Here is a 23,119-nt window from a genome sequence, read left to right as displayed (position 1 = left end):
TGTGTGCCTTGAATTCTAAATAAATCACTGACAGTGTCACGACCAAAGAACCCCCACACCATCCCACCTCCTCCTCCATGCTTCACGGTGGGAACCACACATGTGGAGATCATCCGTTCACCTACATTGCGTCTCACAACAACACGGTGGTTGGAACCAATAATCTCAAATTTGGACTCATCAGACCAAAGGACAGATTTCCACCGGTCTAATGTCCATTGCTTGTGTTTCGTGGCCCAAGCAAGTCTCTTCTTATTATCGGTCTCCTTTAGTAGTGGTTTCTTTGCAGCAATTCAACCATGAAGGCCTAATTCACGCAGTCTCCTCTGAACAGTTGATGTTTAGATGTGTTTTCTACTTAAACTATGTGAAGCATTTATTTGGGCTGCAATTTCTGTGGCTGGTAACTCCAATGAACTTATCCTCTGCAGCAGAGGTAACTCTGAGTCTTCCTTTCCTGTGGCGATCCTCATGAGAGCCAGTTTCATCATAGCGCTTGATGGTTCTTGTGACTGCACTTGAAGAATCTTTCAAACTTCTTGAAATTTTCCAGATTGACTGACCTTCATGTCTTAAAGTAATGGACTGTCATTTCTCTTAGCTTATTAGCGCTGTTCTTGCCATAAGATAGACTTGGTCTTTTACCAAATAGGGCTATCTTCTGTATGCCACCCCTACCTTGTCACAACACAAATGATTGGCTCAAACGCATTAAGAAGGAAATAAATTCCACAAATTAACTTTTAACAAGGCACACCTGTTAATTGAAATGCATTCCAGTTGACTACCTCGTGAAGCTAATTGAGAGAATGCCAACAGAGTGCAAAGCTGTCATCAAGGCAAAGGGTGGCTACTTTTTAGAATCTCAAATATAAAATGTATTTTGATTTGTTTAACAATTTTTTGGTTACTACACGATTCCATATGTGTTATTTTATAGTTTTGATGTCTTCACTATTATTATACAATGTAGAAAATAGTAAAAATAAAGAAAAACCCTTGAATGAGTAGGTGTGTCTAAACTTTTGACTGGTACTATATATACAAAAGTATGGGAACACCCCTTCAAATTTGTGGATTCGACTATTGCAGCCAAACCCGATAAATGTACCATTACACCCCTACTAATAACCGATCCGCAACCGCCCGACAATATGTGATAAACTAAAAATCTGAGGCTCGCACCCAACCCTAACCCGCAACTATTGAAAATGCGCTTTAGGCCTACAGTCAGAGAGGCCTACAGTCAGAGATGACGGAATAATATTTTGACAGTCCTTTTTAGATAGGCCTGTTTCCGCTTAATATTTCCAACATTTTGGTAGGCTATTTGTTAGTCAACTTGTCTATAATTAGATACATGCAGCTTATCTTCAGTAATTAGCCTAATTGTTGCCCTAAAATACTAAATAAACCCTTGCTCACCAGAATAATGCCATAAATCAATAGAATAACTGCTTGAATCTGATTGACATCGGTAATGTTTGTTTTCTCTGTCATCTCTGCTTCTCTCGCACAGTAGATGTTTCGGGACCAGGGAGAAAGTGCAATAAAACATTTTTTTTTTTTTACGGAAACCATTTTCCATGCAAAATTTCCGAATGAGTTTTAGCAGTTTTAAGGAAATTAAAAGCTGTTAAAACAACCCAACATCTTTCTAATAAGATTTCAGTTTGGCTTGGATGTCTATTTTATGTGGTTGAAATACTATCAGCTTTCATGATGCTGATAAAGACGGCACACTTACAGACATTCCCTAACCACGCATTCATTCTCTCAAGATGCTGAAAGAAAGAAATATTTGTCCACTAATGTTCCTGAATCAAAATGTACATTTGGTGTATAATTTTTACTGCAAGAAACGCTTAATTCTGTAGGAGTTAATATTATATTAAGCTATGTCAGAGATTATAGACCTACAGTCAGTGTCCAGATTTCAGTTAGGCTACTATTCCATTTACCCATCTGAACACTACAGCTCACTTGAGGTGCCATTTGAATTCCCCTTCTTGTGACTGTCGAATTTGTATAGCACCTCACAATCATCACACATACAGTGGCTTGCGAAAGTATTCACCACTGTTACGAACCCCTTTGGCCCTGCAGTCTAGGGGGGATGGAAACGAGACCCGTAACATATCTTATGCAAATCATAACAGTGAAAAGGAACAGTGAGAACTAAAAACAACAGACAACCTAAATCTACCGTCAAACACTTAAGGTTTATTGTTCAAACACACGGTAATGGGGATGTGATTGGGTAAGGGAAAAGGAGCAGGTGTGTCTTCAGATTGGCGACTGATTACTGCCACCTGTGACTAGAGCAGAAAGAGAGAAAACAAATACACACAGGATACCTGTATCCGTAACACTCCCACTCTTAAAAGAGCAACCCTATAAGGATCGCGACCATATTTACAACGAATACCAACAAGTTCAACGAGCAAAGGCAACCTAATGAGACATACAAAAATCATACATTTTTAAACACGAGACAAAGCATCTGCCAATACATTATCAGAACCCTTTTTGTGGCGGATCTCCAAATTATAGTTCTGTACAATAAGCGCCCAACGCATAAGGCGCTGGTTCTGGTTGTACGTACGGTGGAGAAACACTAAGGGGTTATGATCAGTATATACAATCACAGGTAGGGCACTAGACCCAATATACACCTCAAAATATTGCAGAGCTAACAACAAAGCTAGAGCTTCTTGTTCGATGGTTGCATAGTTAGACTGACATTTGTTAAACTTTTGAGAAAAATAACAAACAGGATGATCCACTCCACTCTTGTCCTGCTGCAGTAGAACAGCACCAGCACCTCTGGCACGAGTATCTACCTCAAGTTTAAACTGTCGTTCAAAATCCAGAGCAGCAAGTACAGGGGTATTACATAAGAGTGCTTTAGCAGTATCAAAGCTACCTGACAATCAGGGGACCACTCAAACGATCTAGCCGGACTGAGCAAATCGGTCAATGGAGCAACTACCGCAGAGACATTTTTACAGAAACTACGGTAGTAGCCAACCATCCCTAAAAAGCGGTGTAGCTCTCGTTTGGTTTTAGGTGCGGGGAATGCAGTTATAGCCAAGACCCTGGCATCAACAGGGCGCACCTGTCCATGGCCGACCTCTTTGCCGAGATAGGTAACAGTGGCCTTCCCAAACTCGCACTTTGCCAAGTTCAGGGTTAGAGAAGCAGCTGCCAAACGTTCACATACTACCCTTAGAGTTAACATGATCTGACCACTCAGACGAATAAATCACTAGATCATCAAGGTATGTACTACAATTGGGAACACCAGCTAATACGGAGTTAACCAGTCGTTGGAAAGTGACTGGTGCATTTCGCATCCCAAAAGCCTATTTTGTTGCCTTACAACCTGGAATTAAAATATATTTTTTGGGGGGGTTTGTATCATTTGATTTACACAACATGCCTACCACTTTGAAGATGCAAAATAATTTTTTTGTGAAGTCAATACTTTGTAGAGCCACCTTTTGCAGCAATTACAGCTTCAAGTCTCTTGGGGTATGTCTCTATAAGCTTGGCACATCTCGCCACTGGGATTTTTGCCCATTTTTGAAGGCAAAACTGCTCCAGCTCCTTCAAGTTGGATAGGTTCCGCTGGTGTACAGCAATCTTTAAGTCATATCACAGATTCTAAATTGGATTGAGGTCTGGGCTTTGACTAGGCCATTCCAAACCATTTAAATGTTTCCCCCTAAACCCCTCAAGCGTTGCTTTAGCAGTATGCTTAGGGTCATTGTCCTGCTATAAGGTGAACCTCCATCCCAGTCTCAAATCTCTGGAAGACTGAAACAGGTTTCCCTCAAGAATTTCCCTGTATTCATCGCCATCCATCATTCCCTCAATTCTGACCAGTGTCCCAGTCCCTGCTGATGAAAAACATCCCCACAGCATGATGCTGCCGCCACCATGCTTCACTGTGGGGATGGCGTTCTCAGGGTGATGAGAGGTGTTGGGTTTGTGCCAGACATAGCGTTTTTCTTGATGGCCAAAAAGCTCAATTTTAGTCTCATCTGACCAGACAACCTTCTTCCATATGTTTGGGGAGTCTCCCACATGCCTTTTGGCGAACACCAAACGTGTTTGCTTATTTTTTTCTTTAAGCAATGAGTGTACGGCTTAAAGTGGTCCTATGGACAGATACTCCAATCTCCACTGTGGAGCTTTGCAGCTCCTTCAGGGTTATCTTTGGTCTCTTTGTTGCCTCTCTGGTTAATGCCCTCCTTGTCTGGTCCGTGAGTTTTGGTGGGCGGCTCTCCCTTGGCAGGTTTGTTGTGGTGCCATATTCTTTCAATTTTTTTATGATGGATTTAATGGTGCACCGTGGGATGTTAAAAGTTTCAGATATTTTTTTATTACCCAACCCTGATCTGTACTTTTCCACAACTTTGTCCCTGACCTGTTTGGAGAGCTCCTTGGTCTTCATGGTGCCGCTTGCTTGGTGGTGCCCCTTGCTTAGTGGTGTTGCAGACTCATGGGCCTTTCTGTCAGGGATTTCTTCGTCGGAGGACGATATGGCGAAATCATCATCGGAAAATGAGGACCAATATGCAGCAGAGTTGAGATGGTTCATTTTGAACTTTTAATAAATTCCAAAACGAACATACAAAATAACAAAAACGAACGCACGATACACTGACAGTCCTGTTAGGTTTACACACACTAAACACGGAACAATCTCCCACAAATACACAGACAAACACACCCAACTAATATAGGACTTCCAATCAAAGGCAACACCACACAGCTGCCTTCAACTGGAAGTCCACCCCAATTAACTCAACATAGAAACAGATCCACCAGACTACACATAGAAATACATCAACATAGACCATAACTCAAAACCCGGAAATAATAAATCAAACGCCCTCCTAACTAACACACCACCCTGAACCACATAAAACAAATACCCTCTGCCACGTCCTGACCAAACTAAACTGACAACTAACCCTTATACTGGCCAGGACGTGACACTTTCAGAACAGGTGTGTATATATACTGAGATCATGTGACAGATCATGTGACACTTAGATTGCACACAGGTGGACTTTATTTAACTAATAATGTGACTTCTAAAGGCAATTGGTTGCACCAGATCTTATTTATGGGCTTCATAGCAAAGGGGGTGAATACATATGCACGCACCACCTTTCCATTTTTAATTTTTAATTTTATTTTTTGAAACAAGCTATTTTTCATTTCACTTCACCAATTTGGACTATTTTGTGTATGTCCATTTACATGAAATCCAAATAAAAATCAATTTAAATTACAGGCTGTAATGCAACAAAATAGGAAAAACGCCAAGGGGGGTGAATACTTTTGCAAGGCACTGTAACATATGCTATCATCCTCATTTATCACTTCACCAAATCTTTTCCAAACATTAGACTACTGTTCTGGCCCTCCCTTCTATTTATTTTCAACCCTCCATTTCGCAGCTTTTCTCTTCACGACATTGTGCTTTTTGCCTCAGTGGATCGAACAAAATCAACGTAGCCTATAGATATGAATTACACAGGCATTGATTTTTAATGCATCGTTTTCTTTTTTCACACAATATTTAATTACCTTAAACCCGCACCGCGGATATACAGTGCATTCAGAAAGTATTCGGACCCCTTCACTTTTTCCACATTTTGTTAGATTACAGCCTTACTCTAAAATGTATTAAATTGTGTTTTTTCCTCATCAATATACACACACAACACCCCATAATGACAAAGCAAAAACAGGTTTTTAGAAACATTTGAAAATGTACTAAAAATACAAAACTGAAATATCAAATTACATTAGTATTCAGACTCTTTACTCAGTACTTTGTTGAAGCACCTTTAGCAGCGATTACAGCCTCAAGTCTTCGTGGGTATGATGCTACAAGCTTGGCATACCTGTATTTGGGGAGTTTCTCCCATTCTTCTCTGCAGATCCTGTCAAGCTCTGTCAGGTTGGATGGGGGTGTTGCTGCACAGTTATTTTCAGGTCTCTCCAGAGATGTTCGATCGGGTTCAAGTCCGGGTTCTGGCTGGGTCACTCAAGAACATTCAGAGACTTGTCCCGAAGCCACTCCTACGTTGTCTTGGCTGTGTGCTTAGGGTGAACCTTCGCCCCAGTCTGAGGTCCTGAGTGCTCTTGAGCAGGTTTTCATCAAGGATCTCTCTGTACTTTGCTCTTTTAATCTTTCCCTCAATCCTGACTAGTCTCCCAGTCCCTGCCGCTGAAAAACATCCCCACAGCATGATGCTGCCACCACCAGTCTTCATTGGACAGATGGTATTGGCCAGGTGCTATGCGGTGCCTGGTTTCCTCTAGACGTGACATTTGGCATTTAGGCCAAAGAGTTCAATCTTGGTTTTATCAGACCAGAGAATCTAATTTCTAATGGTCTGCGAGTCATTTATGTGCCTTTTGGCAAATTCCGTCTGGCCACTCTACTATAAAGACCTGATTGGTGGAGTGCTGCAGAGATGGTTGTCCTTCTGAAAGGTTCTCCCATCGCCACAGAGGAACTCTGGAGCTCTGTCCCTAATTAAGGCCCTTGTCCCCAGATTGCTCAGTTTGGCCAGGCGGCCAGCTCTAGAAAGAGTCTTGGTGGCTCCAAACTTCTTCCATTTAAGAATGATGGAGGCCACTGTGTTCTTGGGGACCTTCAATGCTGCAGAAGTCTTTTGGTACCCTTCCCCAGATCTGTGCCTCAACACAATCCTGTCTCTGAGCTCTACGAACAGTTCCTTCGACCTCATGGCTTGGTTTTGCCCTGACATGCACTGTCAACTGTGAGACCTTATATAGACAGGTGTGTGTCTTTCCAAATCATGCCCAATTAATTGAATTTACCGCAGGTGGACTCCAATGAAGTTGTAGAAACATCTCAAGGATGATCAATGGAAACAGGATGCACCTGAGCTCAATTTCTAGTCTCATAGCAAAGGATCTGAATACTTACGTAAATAAGGTATCTGTTAATTTTTTTAATAAATTAGCAACATTTTCTGAAAACCTGTTTTCGCTTTTTTATTATGGGGTATTGTGTGTAGATTGATGAGGGACATTTAAAAAAAATCTATTTTAGAAAAGGGCTGTAACGTACCAAAATATGGAAAAGGTGAAGGGGTCTGAATACTTTCCGAATGCACAATAACCAAGGGTTATGAGTCAACCCGCGCATCCCTAGTGTTGGTGTGTGAGTGTGTGTTTTTATGTCTGTGTGTGTGTATACACTGCGGCGGCGACTGGTGCTGGAGGCTTTGAAAGGAAACAATTAAATGGGAGAGTGGCGGTCACTACCTAATTTGTGTTCCGCTAAGAGAGAAAAAAAAGAGGGTAAGGAATGCAGGAATGATTGATAAAGCTGGTACACAGAGTGTGGCGCTGTAGTCATAGCACCGGGCCAACCCCAGACTTTTATTTATTTTCCCCCGGCAACCGCAGACACAAACCGGTAGTCTGGTTGCTTTCTACACCCGAACAGACCAACAGCTGCCCTCCCTTGCTTTTCCCCTCTAACACACGAACATACACTCCATATACAGACACGTACACACACACACACACACACACTAGGGTTTAATGCAGGACCCATGTTACCAAGACTTACTGCCCAAACCCAAATAAAATTAAATCAAGTTTGATTTGTCACATACACATATTTAGCAGATGTTATTGCGGGTGTAGTGAAATGCTTGTGTTCTTAGATCCAATAGTGCAGTAATATCTAACAATACACGCTTGTCTATGCTGCAATAGTTGAGTGTGTTTTAGTCAGGCTGGTCTGACTAAAATACACTCGTCATCTGAGCGCAACGTTTGTTGTTGAAAGCTGAACGAAAGGTTTATTGTTTTTGTCAAGTTGACAGTGTTTCTTTGGACATTTTGTTTTTATATTATTTTATTTTGGAGCCTGCGGCTCTGTTGGGCGTAGTTGCTGTGAGCGCTGCTGTCCCGGGATACTGCCAGATTCCGCATAGGGGGAGAGACATGGACGCCCAGCTAGCCGAGCTGGCTCGGCTGTCTCAAATGGAGATCGCTATTGAAAATTTCCAGCGCTGCAGGAGCTGTGTATACTTAGCTTTGTTCCGGGACAATGTGGAACGTGCTGACTTTCAATGAAGCAACTGCTTTCTTGCGGAGGACAAAGGGGCGAAGTGGCTATTCTTAGCAAGCAGGTAGTAAACCAACAAAAGCTACTGGGGAATCCATGCCCGCCTACTTTTTATTTTTCTTCCACCCCAGTAGCAGGACGCTGCTCTGGTCTGGTGGAAGTGTCGTCGCCATGTCAGCTCTCCATAGCCAACTGGTCGGTGCTCAGCAGGGATCCATCCCTGAAGTCGTCACCCCCTTCCCTGGAGAACGGAGCTGTTCTCGATCCAACCAACCAGCTATGGAGATACGTCAGTCGACCTGGATGTTGAAGAAAGCGTAGTCTGGCGACGGGGTCTCCTTGGAGATGTTAAGCCCGGACCTGACACAGACCAGAAACGACTTTGCCGTCCTGGATCCAGAGGTTCTGGCACCTTCTTCCTTAGGGGCTTCCCATTCGAGATCGGATCCAGAGGTACCTGCGTCTTCATCCTCTGTTCTGTCTCCCTCTACAGTGGCTTCTACCTCGAGTTCAGATCCTCAGCACTCCCACCCTCATCAGAACGTAAGACTGCCTGAGAGACCATTCAACATCACCAGCTGTCATCATCGGCAGCTCTAGGGTTAGAAACATCTCGGTTCCCAATGCAAAAACCCTGTGCTACCCAGGAGCATGAGTACAGGACATCACAAGGATGCTTCCGATTGTTCTACGGCAGATGCCGGGAGCTGACGCTGTCGTAGTCCATGTGGGGTCAAACAACATCAGGAGAGCTAGCTCGGGACATCTGTAAATTGATTTTAAAGAACTGATTTTAGCATTAAAAGACTCCAAAAAAACGTGCAGTCATTTCAGGTCCAGTACCATCGTTGGGCTGCGGGTGTGAAAAAAATGACTGAGGATAATAGCGGAGGATATTGCCACTCGTATTTGCCACATCTTCAATTTAAGCCTACTAGAAAGTGTGTGCTCTCAGGCTTGGAGGGAAGCTGAAGTCATTCCGCTACCCAAGAATAGTAAAGCCCCCTTTACTGGCTCAATTAGCCGACCAATCAGCCTGTTACCAACCCTTAATAAACTTCTGGAAAAAATTGTGATTGACCAGATACAATACTATTTCACAGTAAACAAATTGACAACAGACTTTCAGCACGCTTATAGGGAAGGACACTTAACAAGCACAACACACAAATGACTGATGATTGTCTGAGAGAAATTGATGATATAATGATTGTGGGGGCTGTCTTGTTAGACTTCAGTGTAGTTTTTGACATTATCAATCATAGTCTGCTGCTGGAAAAACGTAGGTGTTATGGCTTTACACCCCCTGCTATAATGTGGATAAAGATTTACTTGTCTAACAGAACACAGAGGGTGTTCTTTAATGGAAGCTTCTCAAACATAATCCAGGTAGAATCAGGAATTCCCCAGGGTAGCTGTTTAGGCCCCTTACTTTTTTCAATCTTTACTAATGACATACCACTGGCTTTGAGTAAAGCCAGTGTGTCTATGTATGTGGAAGACTCAACACTATACACGTCAGCTACTACAGCAACTGAAATGACTGCAACACTTAACGAAGAGCTGCAGTTAGTTTCAGAATGGGTAGCAAGGAATAAGTTTGGGTCAAATCATTCACCAATCCCTAAACCTGAACTACATCTCATAATGAATGATGTGGAAATTGAGCAAGTTGAGGTGACTAAATTGCTTGGAGTAACCCTGGATTGTAAACTGTCATGGTCAAAACATATTGAAACAACAGTTGCTAAGATGACTAGAAGTCTGTCCATAATAAAGTGCTACTCTTCCTTCTTAACAACATTATCAACAAGGCAAGTCCTACAGGCCCTAGTTTTGTCTCACCTAGACAACTGTTCAGTTGTGTGGTCAGGTGCCACAACGAGGGACTTGGGAAAAGTGCAGTTGGCTCCGAAGAGGGCAGCACGGCTGGCGCTTAAAAGTACACGGCGAGCTAACATTAATGACATGCATGTCAATCTCTCATGGTTCGAAGTGGAAGAGAGATTGACTTCATCACTACTTGTTTTTGTAAGAAGTTTTGACTTGCTGAATGCACCGAGCTGTCTTTAGAAAATACTTGCACACAGCTCGGACACCCTTGCATACCCCACAAGACATGCCACCAGAGGTCTCTTCACAGTCCCCAAGTCCAGAACAGATTAGGTGAGGTGCATAGTACTACATAGATCCATGACTACATGGAACTCTATTCCACATCAGGTAACTGATGAAAGCAGTAGAATCAGATTTAAAAAACAGGTAAAAATGGGGACTGTGAAGAGACACACAAATGTACAGACACATGCATACACATACATTGTAATATTGTTGTATGGTGGTATTAAACATTTTGTATTGTAGATATGTAGTGGTGTAATAATGTTATATGATGTACTGTTTTATATGTAATGTAAGTGCTTTAATATGCTTGGACCCCAGGAAGAGCTGCCTTGGCAGCAGCTAATGGGGATCCCTAATAAATACAAATACAAAATGTGCCAGGGGGATAGGGTCAGTCTGTTATATCTGGTGTAATTATTCTGTCTTATCTGGTGTCCTGTGTGATTTAAGTATGCTCCCTCTATTACTCGCTCTCTCCCTCCCCTCCCAGAGGACCTGAGCCCTAGGATCATGCCTCAGGACTACCTGGCCTGATGACTCCTGGCTGTCCCAAGTCCACCTGATTGTGCTACTGCCTGACCTCTTCACAGGACAAGTTACCTTGTCCCGGACCTGCTTTTTTCGACCTCTGAATGCTCAGCTATGAAAAGCCAACTGACATTTACTGCTGAGGTATTGACCTGTTGCACCGTCTACAACCACTGTGATTATTATTTGACCCATCTTGAAGAACAATCTGGCCTTAATGGCCATGTACTCAATATCCACCCTGCACAGCCAGAAAGGACTGGCCACCCTACAGAGCCTGGTTCCTCTCTAGGTTTCTTCCTGCTGTAGGTTCCTACCTTTCTAGGGAGTTTTTCCTAGCCACTGTGCTTCTACAGTACATCTGCATTGCTTGATTTTGGGGGTTTTAGGCTTTGTTTCTGTTTACATCTGCTGATGTTAAAAGGGCTTTATAAATACAACTGATTGATTTAAAAAGTAATTAATGGAATAAAAAAATATAGAAATAATAGGATGAGCAACGTTAGAGTCCGGAGTGTATAAATATACAGTAGGTTTTTTCTTTATTTTTACTATTTCCTACATTGTAGAATAATTGTGAAGACATAAACTATAAAATAACACATATGGAATCATGTAGTAACCAAAAAAGTGTTGAACAAATCAAAATATATTTTAGATTCTTCAAAGTAGCCACCCTTTGCCTTGATAACAGCTTTGCACACTCTCAAACAGCTTCACCTGGAATGCTTTTCCAACAGTTTTGAAGGACTTCCCACATATGCTGAGCACTTGTTGGCTGCTTTTCCTTCACTCTGCGGTCCAACTCATCCCAAACCATCTCAATTGGGTTGAGGTCGGGGGATTGTGGAGGCCAGGTCATCTGATGTAGCACTCCATCACTCTCCTTCTTGGTCAAATAGCCCTTACACAGCCTGGAGGTGTGTTGGGTCATTGTCCTGTTGAAAAACAAATGGATAGTCCCACCAGATGGGATGGCGTATCATTGCAGAATGCTGTGGTAGCCATGCTGGTTAAGTGTGCCTTGAATTCTGAATGAATCACAGACAGTGTCACCAGCAAAGCACCCCCACACCATCCCACCTCCTCCTCCATGCTTCATGGTGGGAACCACACATGCGGATATCATCCTTTCACCTACTCTGCATCTCACAACAACACGGCGGTTGAAACTAAAAATCTCAAATTTGGACTCATCAGACCAAAGGACATATTTCCACCGGTCTAATGTCCATTGCCTGTGTTTCGTGATCCATGCAAGTCTCTTCTTATTATTGGTGTCCTTTAGTAGTGGTTTCTTTGCAGCAGTTCGACCATGAAGGCCTGATTCACGCAGTCTCCTCTGAACAGTTGATGTTGAGATGTGTCTGTTACTTCAACTCTGGGGTGCAGTTAACACTAATGAACTTATCCTCTGCATCACCTATTCTACGTCTCACAAAGACACAAATGTTGGAACCAAAAATCTCAAATTTGGACTCATTAGTGTCACACCCTGATCTGTTTCACCTGTCTTTGTTGCTTGTCTCCACCCCCCTTCAGGTGTCACCAATCTTCCCCATTATCCCCAATGTATTTATACCTGTGTTCTCTGTCTGTTGCCAGTTTGTTCAGTTTCGTGAAACCTACAAGCATTTTTCCTCTTGCTCCTGTGTGTTCTAGTTCCTGATTTCAATTTTTTTCCTGGTTTTGACCATTCTGCCTGCCCTGACCCTGAGCCTGCCTTGCGTTCTGTACCTTGCCACACCACACTGGATTATTGACCCCTGCCTGCTCAGGCCCTGAGACTGCCTGCCGTTCTGGACCTTTTGCACCCTATCTGGATTACTGACCTCTGCCTGCCCTTGACCTGTCATTTTGCCTGCCCCTGTACTAGTAATAAACTTTTGTTACTTCGACACTGTCTGCATCTGGGTCTTCTCCTGAAACGTGATAATCAGACCAAACGACAGATTTCCACCGGTTTAATGTCAATTTCTCGTGTTTCATGGCCAAAAGCAAGTCTCTTCTTATTGGTGTCCTTTAGTAGTGGTTCCTTTGCAGCAATTTGACCATAAAGGCCTGATTCACACAGTCTCCTCTGAACAATTGATGTTGATGTGTCTGTTACTTGAACTCTGTGAAGCATTTATTTGGGCTGCAATCTGAGGTGCAGTTAACCCTAATGTGGGTCATCCTTTCCTGTGGCGGTCCTCATGAGAGCCAGTTTCATCACAGCGCTTGATGGTTTTTGCGACTGCACTTGAAGAAACTTTCAAAACTATTTTCAGGGTTGACTGACCTTCATGTCTTAAAGTAATAATGGACTGTCGTTTTTCTTTGCTTATTTGAGCTGTTCTCGCCCTAATATGGACTTGGTATTTTACTGGATAGGGCCTTCTTCTGTATACCACCCCTACCTTGTCACAACACAGCTGATTGGCTCAAACACATTAAGAAGGAAAGGAATTCCACAAATGAACTTGTTAATTGAAATGCATTCCAGGTGACTACCTCATGATACTGGTTGAGACAATGCCAAGAGTGTGCAAAGCTGTCATCAAGGCAAAGGGTGGCTATTAAATATATTTTGATTTGTTTAACAGTTTTTTGATTACTACATGATTCCATATGTGTTATTTCATATTTTTTATGTCTTCACTATTATTATACAATGTAGAAAATAGTACAAATAAAGAAAAATCCCTTGAATGATTAGGTCTGTCCAAACTTTTGACTTGTCCTGTATATGTATGTTTGTGTGTGTGATGGGATGTATCAACAATATGGACAGTATATGTATAGAATATGTAGTATATCTGAAGAATAGTATATGTACAGCAATAGTTAAATAAGAGGCCTTGACTAGAATACAGTATATACATATGAAGTGGGTAAAACCTTCAATTGCCCAAAACCTTCAATTGAATTCAGGATGGAACACAAAATGTGGAGTATATCAAGGGGTAGAAATGCTTTCTGAAGGCACTACATATATATAGATGTCCTAGCCTACCTCGTTCATGTAATAAACTCAATGCAGTATTAACCTTATATTTAGCTTATGAATACTGGGTTAATCTGCATATGCTTCTAACTTGTAACCTCTGTCTTCACTCTTGTGCAGTAAGCACCTGCTCTCCTCTGGCCTCTCTCCTTAGCTCTTGTGGAGTCCCAAGAAAAGCTAGACTAGAAAAGCTTGTTGGAATTTTTTTGGAGCATTTCTTATACTAATAGACTATTTGAAGAGGGCTGAAAGCTTGCTCTTGTTTGCTGAATGTTATTAAATACAGCAGCCAAAATAACTCACAGGGAAAGAAGAGAGAACGTGTGATGGCAATAGGCTACAGCAGTTATTTATTCAGACCCATTACCATTAAAATATTTGTTGGTCTGTGGTGTGTAATGAGGAGCAACCAGACGCTGCGCTTCATACATTTATGAAATGACTTATTCCAGTACTAATAAGCATGGACCCAATACGAAAAGGACTGTAAAAACTGTTAAATCCCCATGGATTGATGAGGAATTAAAACATGTTGTGGTGGAGAAGGACGAGGCGAAAGGAATGGCAAATAAGTCTGGCTGCACAATCGATTCACTAACGTATTCCAAATTGAGAAATCATGAGACTAAACTGAATAAAAAGAAGAAGAAACTATACTACAGTATGAAGCAAAGATAAATGACAAAGAATGATAGTAAAAAGCTTTGGAGCACCTTAAATTAAATTTTGAGCAAAAAGGCAAACTCAGCTCCATCATTCCCCAGCGCAGCTGTCTAGGCCTCTTACTTTTTTCAATCTTTACTAACAACATGCCACTGGCTTTGAGTAAAGCCAGTTTGTCTATGTATGCAGATGACTCAACACTATACACATCAGCTACTACAGCGACTGAAATGACTGCAACACTTTAACAAAGAGCTGCAGTTTGTTTCAGAATGGGTGGCAAGGAATAAGTTAGTCCTAAACATTTCAAAAACTAAAAGCATTGTATTCGGGACAAATCATTCACTAAACCCTAAAACTCAACTGAATTGTGTAATGAATAATGTGGAAATTGAGCAAGTTCAGGTGACTAAACTTCTTGGAGTAACCCTGGATTGTAAACTGTCATGGTCGAAACATATTGATACAACAGTAGCTAAGATGGGGAGAAGTCTGTCCATAATAAACACTATCAACAAGGTCCTACAGGCTCTAGTTTTGTCGCACCTGGACTACTGTTCAGTTGTGTGGTCAGGTGCCACAAAGAGGGACCTCGGAATGTAGCATTTTGGCTCAGAACAGGGCAGCACGGCTGGCCCTTAAAATGTACACGGACAGCTAACAGTAATGTTATGCAAGTAAATCTCTCATGGCTCAAAGTGGAGGAGAGATTGACTTCATCACTACTTGTTTTTGTAAGAAGTATTGGCTACCTGAATGCACCGAGCTATCTGTTTAAACTACTAGCACACAGCTCGGACACCCATGCATACCCCACAAGACATACCACCAAAGGTCTTCCCAAGTCGAGAACAGACTATGGGAGGCGCACAGTACTACATTGAACTCTATTCCACATCAGGTAACTGACGCAAGCAGTAGAATCAGATTTAAAAAACAGATACAAATACACATTATGGAACAGCTGGGACTGTGAAGAGACACACACACACACACAGGCACAGACACACATACACATGATAAGACACATGTACACATGGACACACATGTACACATGGATGTTGTATTGTAAAATGTGATAGTGGAGTAGTGGCAACACACTAAATGTATTGGGTAAAGTGTTCCTGAAGTGTAATGTCATGTTATATTTGAAATGGTATATAACTGCCTTAATGTTGCTGGACCCCAGGAATGGGGATCCTTGATAAATACAAATACAATCTTCGTGAAGAGAAGTGAAAGCCATCTGCATCTTAGTCTCTAGTCCTATATTTTTCAACCAACAATGATGAAGACAAGGCCAATGAAACGTATTTCACTTAACTGTTGAGAGTAAGAAAGGAATGGAGCAACAATAGAGCAAGAAAGAGGGGGTAATACGCATGTCAAATAGGCTCTATTAGATTTCAAAATGAAGATCAAATTCAGGAAGCCTATAATTGTAACTTTGTAGGACGCATGTCCTGCACCAGCATCTCGTGTTCTCTCCCAGCTTCATGATTTAAAAGAGGTGAGTAATTTCGGTTCATATAACACAGTACAATACAATATAGTACAGGAATACAGTCCACACTCAAAAAGATTACTGGAGCTTGTTTCATTTATTTACCCAAGAGAACATACATCTATGGGCTTTTCTGTCATGCGCAATGTGCAGTAGCCTATAGCCTATCATATGTCATATGTATTGGATAATCATTTAGGTTTTTTTGGGGCTTGTATGAGCATACAATGTATTTAATGTAGGGCTTATACAATGTATTTAATGTAGGGCTCAGGTAGCGTCAGGCTTGAACTTTCATTCCGATCAAAGCTCTAATCAAATCCAGACATACTTACAGTATATGTTTTAGAATGACACTTTTGGCGGGAAATACCGGGTTACCCGGAAGAAAAGTGATTTAAACTCGGGATGGAACATTTGTAAAATACCAGGAACATTTTAAACCCTAACACACACACACACACAGTCAGTCAGTCACTGCCAAAGTAGAAAGCAGATTTTATATTCCCGGTATTTTACAAATGTTCCATACCAAGAATAAATCACTGAGTCCTTATCGTGTTCCGAGTCAGAGATAAGACAATTCCACTGAAGTCAACCCCATGAAGAACACCACAGTTTCCAGATGAAGATAAAAGATTATTGACCACATCGATGTGAATGTTACCAATTTCACAATTGTAATATCCTGGCTCATCCTGCTCTGTTTGGTGTGATGCCTGGTTCTTTATTATTGTCATGACTCAGGATTTAATGTGTAATGTGATGTTTTATCCGTTGACATGTTCTGTTGTTTAGTTGTCATCATTGAATGGAATCACCGGCAATATTTAAAGAAGAGTATGCAAAATGGTGATAATTGGTTACTGAATATTCTGTGTCCCAGTACTAATGCTGTTATGTTTTGTGTGTGTGTGTGTGTGTGTGTCCTCACACACACATAGACCGGTACACGGTACTGATGGCTGCATGCATGGCTTCTGCCAGCGAGATCGTCAAGCGAGATCGTCAAGTGTGTGGAGCTGCTCTTGTCCAGAAACGCTGACCCCAACACATTCAACAAGTGAGGGACTCTGTGTCTGTGTGCGCATGAGAATGAGTGTCTGTGCATTTTATAGAGTGAAATTCCATTCAATATCATCACAAGATGCACACAGTACATGTTATACTCTGCAGCACAGGGAATGATATGTGATCATGCAAGCCTCCTGTCCTTGGGTGACTATGAATGTCAAACACTATTTAAATTTCAGTTCACTAGACATAAAGGACCACACTGTCATTTTTGAAGTGCAGATTGCAAAAGGTCACATGCAGTACAGTTTGAAGTTGATATACAACAGATTACAGAATATGTCATGCTAATTCTTTAATAATATGTTCTGATTACACTTTATGTTCTGATAGCTCTTTTATACACTGTTTAATGTGATGGAAAGTACCACGATAGAGGCAGCGTTTCCCATTGCCTGGCAACCATGTCTGGGTTTGATCCTGGCCTTGACTACCTTAGGACTTCTTCCTTTGCTGTCAACACTATCCCCGTACACCACTGCAACACATGTCGTGTGTCAGTGTTGGTTGGTGTGTGTTGGTCTACATTGGTCTTTTGTGTGGAATGTCCTGTTATGGCATCTGCCTGCACATGTACCCAGGCCCTCTTCAGACAGACAAAAAAACAAACACTCATGGAGCGGAGGAAAGAGCCCCCCCACCTAAACTCACTGTACTGTACACTGCCTGATGCTGCCCAGACACAAAGAGTGAGGGAGGGATGGAGAGAAGAAGTGAGGGAGAGAGAGAGGAGGGAGGGGGATTCTGGAACCACTTACCCGTTGTCATCCTCTGTGGACATTTCTCATGGCAAGCGAAGGATGAAGCCCTGAACTTCGCCCTCTCCCTTTCACCTCCATCGCCCTCACAAACTCTCCACCACCCTCGTCTCATGCCCACCGCCTGAGCCACAACACCGCCCAGAGCCCTCCAACACACACACCAGCCAGAGAGTGAACAAGAGCAGGCAGGGTAGGAAATTGATAGTTTCCTCTCCAGACAAAATATTTGAAGAACGGTAACGAAAGACAGAGAGGATGCGGACAAGTGGAAAGGGGGGAAAAACTGAGTTTCAGCAAAGGGAGGAGAAAAAATAAGACCAGGGATTCTTGTGGGCAGAGAAATATTCCCCCCCCCCACGCCATTGGCTTTTACATTCTGAATATTTGACCAGCAATTCATACCAGCTGCATTTCCTTCCCTCAGTCTCATAAACAAATGAACCTCTAAAGCTGCTGTGATTGTTCAGGAGCAAGATGTTGTGTTTTTGCATAGACAATAGGCTATATGATCGCATCTCTAGTTTGTCCTCTGCAACCTCTACTGTACCTGTCCTCTGGCTTTTGAACACTTTTGGATACCAGATGAATGTCAAGCTTTTTTTCCTGTAGCCTAATGTCCCGTCAGCTGGATAAGAGCTGGAAATCAGTTTCAGCTGAAACATTTTGAGTTTTTGCAACAACTAAAAAAACGTCTTTGTATCGATTCTCTGCTCTTGTGTGGGAACTGGTGATCAAAAACACGTAAAGTACAAACACACACACCACCCCTTCACTCTCTGGCTGCACCATGCGTTGAGCGAACAACCTTGTCACCTGTTTGCCACTGAGACCAACATCTTGGGAAAACAGGTTCTCAGGAACCTAAAACCCTCAGTGACGCTCGGGAGCCTGTCACGTCTCCTGTGGTCAAAGAGGAAGTAAAAAGTGAATACCTGGAATATGTCAGGATGAGGATTAATACGCCCCTGACTATGGGGCTAGATGTCACCAATACACACACACACACCCCTCTGGCCTTGGGAAACATCACATTGTGATGAATGACCATAGGGTGTTCCCACACCTCTGGACTGATGTAGTTTCTTACCCTCTGTTCTGTCTGAGTCACGGGTGATAAAGTTGAGTTTTATCAATGGTTATTTACACTTGCCGGTTTGTTGCTCAACATATTGAACTTTGGCACAATGGGACGGGTGATCAGTGGCATGGGCTGCTTCACTCTTGCCCAATAACATTGTGTTTTGGGTGCCAAGTCTCATTAACCTAGACGATAGCTTGTCGGGGCCAAACAGTGTGGTGAATCACTAAGTAATACTGAATTTTCAATAAATGTATGTTACAGTAAGTAGCTTATGTTTTTATGTTACTCTAAAGCTGTCAAAGACATGCGCTGCAAGTGTAGGTTTTAAAACAATTGCTCCCTTACAGTATGTTCCCATAGAGAACGCAACATGTCCAGGTCTGTTGTAGTTCAGGGTTTCCCAAACTCGGTCCTGCCCCAGCCCCCCCCCAGCCCCCCGGATTTTGCCCTAGCACTACACAGCTGACTCAAATAACCAGCTTGGTGTGGAGTTATTTGAATCATCTGTGTAGTGCTAGGGTAAAAACTGTGACGTGCATCCAGGGGGGGGCCTGAGTTTGGAAAACCCTGCTGTAGTTGGTCACTCGAGTTGAGGGCTTGGTGTCTGTTGCCCTCCAGTGGTTTCAAGTGTTCAAAACCAGTTCTACCACTCATTATTTCTTACCCAGATAGGCAGAATACAAATTTAGCTTGGGACAAGATAAATGTCTGCTTCTCTCAAAAATGTACAGTAAACAATATATTATATTTTATTATTTTCCCATTCCCAGGTCTCGTATGACCTCCTTGATGCTGGTGTCCCGGGACGGCTACAGTCAGGTAATCAACTTGCTAGTGTCTCACAGGGCAGAGGTCAACTCCCAGGATGAAAATGGGTACACAGTAAGGATGGTGCCCACCTTACCTGGCGTGATGCCTGTTGCACAAGAGAACGCTTTGGTTTATAATTTCATAGCTCAGCACTCGCTGCGTCCCAATAATCCCTTCTTTCTCCCCAAGTGTGGAATTTTTTACTTCCCTCTGGAGATTGTTTTAACAAATATGGTGGAAACTTTGTCCAGCCCATGCTTACACCAATCAAATGCTTTTACATTCCCTTCATTGATTTTGACTGTGATTGATAGTAATGAGTAGTGACATGGGGATGATTAACCCATAGCAGTCTAAGCCAGGGATCATCAACTAGATTCAGCCACGGGCCGATATTTTGTTGAGCAGATGGTGGGGGGGCCGGGACATAATTACAAATAATTTGTAGAATGCGAATTGACCGCACGAAGCCGAAACAGATATCTTTGACTAAAACATAATCATTTCAAACTTTGCTTGCATTTGTACAAGATCACGTGTCTCTCTATTACGTGTGGGAATACTTGGGAACAGATTTCTTAAATTAAAATCACTTGGGGCTGATTTCCCACTGTTTTTACAGTCTTTTGTGTCCAACAATGAACATTTAAAAAAAAGTAAAAGTCGTTTTTTTTTTTTTTTTTTGCTCAGAAAACCTGGAGGGGGAAAATAAAACCACCAAATTCGGCCTCACGGCCGCCAGTTGGGGAACCCTGGTGTAAGCCCTGTGTAAGCCGCAACATGCAACATGCAGTTACAGTTCAAAAAGGAAATCAGTCCATTTAAATAAATTCATTAGGCACAATCTATGGATTTTACATGACTGGCCAGGGGCGCAGCCATGTGAGGGCATAGGCCCACCCACTTGGAAGGCACGCCCACCCACTGGGGAACCAGGCCCAGCCAATCAGAATGAGTTTTTCCCCACAAAAAGGTCTTTATTACAGAGAAAATAAATACTTCTCAGTTTTATTACCTGTCTGGGTTGCTGGTCTCAGATGATCCTGCAGGTGAAGAAGCTGGATGTGGAGGTCCTGGGCTGGCATGGTTACATGTGATCTGTGATTTTTGAGGCCGGTTGAATGTACTGCCAAATTCTCTACAACAATGGAGGCGGCTTATGGTAGTGAAATGAACAGTAAATTCTCTGGCAACAGCTCTGGTGGACATTCCTGCAGTCAACATGCCAATTGCATGCTCCCTCAACTTGAGACATCTGCGGCATTGTGTTGTGTGACAAAACTGCATATTTTAGAGTGGCCTTTTATTGTCGCCAGCACAAGGTTCGCCTGTAGAATAATCAGCTTCCTGTCAGGTGGATGGATTGTCTTGGCAAAGGACAAATGCTCACTAAAAAGGGATGTAAACAAATTTGTGCACAAAATTAGAGAGAAATAAGGTTTTTGTGCGTATGGAACATTTCTAGGATATTTTATTTCAGCTCATGAAACACGGGACCAACACTTTACATGTTGCGTTTATATTTTTATTCAGTATATATGGAATTGTTTTAAGAATGTCATATCAAGGACCATTTAGCTATTTCATTTAGCATTTTAAGACCCCTTGAAGTATAAAAAAAACCTATAAAACATAAATAAAAAATGAACCCTTTATTATTTTACTAGACAAGTCAGTTAATAACAAATTCTTTTTACAATGACAGCCTAGGAACAGTGGGTTAACTGCCTTGTTCAGGGGCAGAGTGACAGATTTTTACCTTGTCAGCTCAGGGATTTGATATTGCAACCTTTCGGTTACTAGTCCAAAGCTCTAACCACTAGTGTACCTGCCGCCCCCTTACTGCTAAATAACAGATTCACTACATGGAACAACAGACAGTCCCCCCAAAATATAAAGGAAGTTTGTTCTGAAGTGTCTGTCCTATATCTAAGAGATATAAGAAAGATCAGGAATTATTTATATTTAACCCCTTATATTTGGCACCAAAGTCTTCATATATACACTACATTACCAAAAGTATGTAGACACCTGCTCGTTAAACATCTCATTCCAAAATCATGGGCATCAATATGAAGTTGGTCCCCTTTGCTGCTATGAAAGTCCCCACTCATCTGGGAAGGCTTTCCACTAGATGTTGGAACATTGCTGTCCTGACTTGCTTCCATTCAGCCACGAGCATTAGTGAGGTCGGTCACGGATGTTGGGCGATTAGGCTGCAGTCGAACCTAATCGCCCAACTTGACTGCAAGTTCCAATTCATCCTAAAGGTGTTTGATGGAGTTGACATCAGGGCTTTGTGAAAGCCAGTCAAGTTGTTCCACACCGATCTCGACAAACCATTTCTGTATGGACTTTTCTTTGCGCACAGGGGCATTGTCATGCTGAAACAGAAAAGGTCCTTCCCCAATCTGTTGCCACAAAGTTGGAATCACAGAATCGTATAGAATGTCATTGTATGCTGTAGCGTTAAGATTTCCCTTCACTGGAACTAAGGGGCCTAGCCCAAACCATGAAAAACATTATTCCTCCTCCATCAAATGTTACGGTTGGCACAATGCATTCGGGCAGGTAGCGTTCTACTGGCATCTGCCAAACACAGATTTGTTAGTCGGACTGCCAGATGGTGAAGCGTGATTCATCCCTCCAGAGAACGTGTTTCCACTGCTCCAGAGTCCAAATGCGGCAAGCTTTACACCACTCCGGTCAACGCTTGGCATTGCGCATGGTGATCTTAGGCTTGTGTGCGGCTGTTCGACCATGGAAACCCATTTCATGAAGCTCCCGACGAACAGTTCTTGTGCTGACGTTGCTTCCAGAGGCAGTTTGGAACTCGGTAGTGAGTGTTGCTGAGCTCTTCAGTAAGTCCGTTCTACTGCCAATGTTAGTCTATGGAAATTGCAAGGCTGTGTGCTCAATGTTATACACTTGTCAGCAACGGGTGTGTGTTGCTGAAATAGCAGAATCCAGTAATTTGAAAGGGTGTACACATACTTCTGTATATATAGTGTACTTCCATTCATTTTTTAACCTGGTACTGGGGGACCTTCAGATGAGTCTTGTGAGGCATGTGGGCATCCTAGAGCAAAACAACATGTACATGTACGTGTTCGTGAGAATCTCATCTTTCCACAAAGGGGTCATATTAGTGTGTAGCCCAAAATGTTCGGACGCTACAGATCGGCAGATCGGCTGTACCAACTTCAAACAAGTCCCAAGACACGTGTAGGGGTCATAGATCAAAACTGAGAACACTAATCTTTCCATGGAGGGGTCATAATAGTGTGTAGGCCAAACTGTTCGGACGCTTCAGGCGATTTTGTGAGAAGACCCATTTTTGGGATGTCTCATGGTCTGACAAACACCACACCGAAGATGCGGAAGTGCGACATTGGCGGATGTGGTGGATTGAGACGCATCGAATGCAACAACAAAAAACATCTCTCTAGCTTAA

At 42.5% G+C, this 23,119-nt stretch overlaps 1 pseudogene; it reads left to right on the top strand.

Annotated features, from left to right (window-relative positions):
- Positions 1-23,119, top strand: part of LOC106573145 (ankyrin repeat, SAM and basic leucine zipper domain-containing protein 1-like) — a 45,866-nt pseudogene that overhangs the window by 9,097 nt on the left and 13,650 nt on the right.

The sequence above is a fragment of the Salmo salar genome, chromosome ssa16 (assembly GCF_905237065.1).
Source record: "Salmo salar chromosome ssa16, Ssal_v3.1, whole genome shotgun sequence".
In the NCBI taxonomy this organism is placed as follows: Eukaryota; Metazoa; Chordata; class Actinopteri; order Salmoniformes; family Salmonidae; genus Salmo; species Salmo salar.
This window is presented reverse-complemented; position numbering and strand designations above follow the sequence as displayed.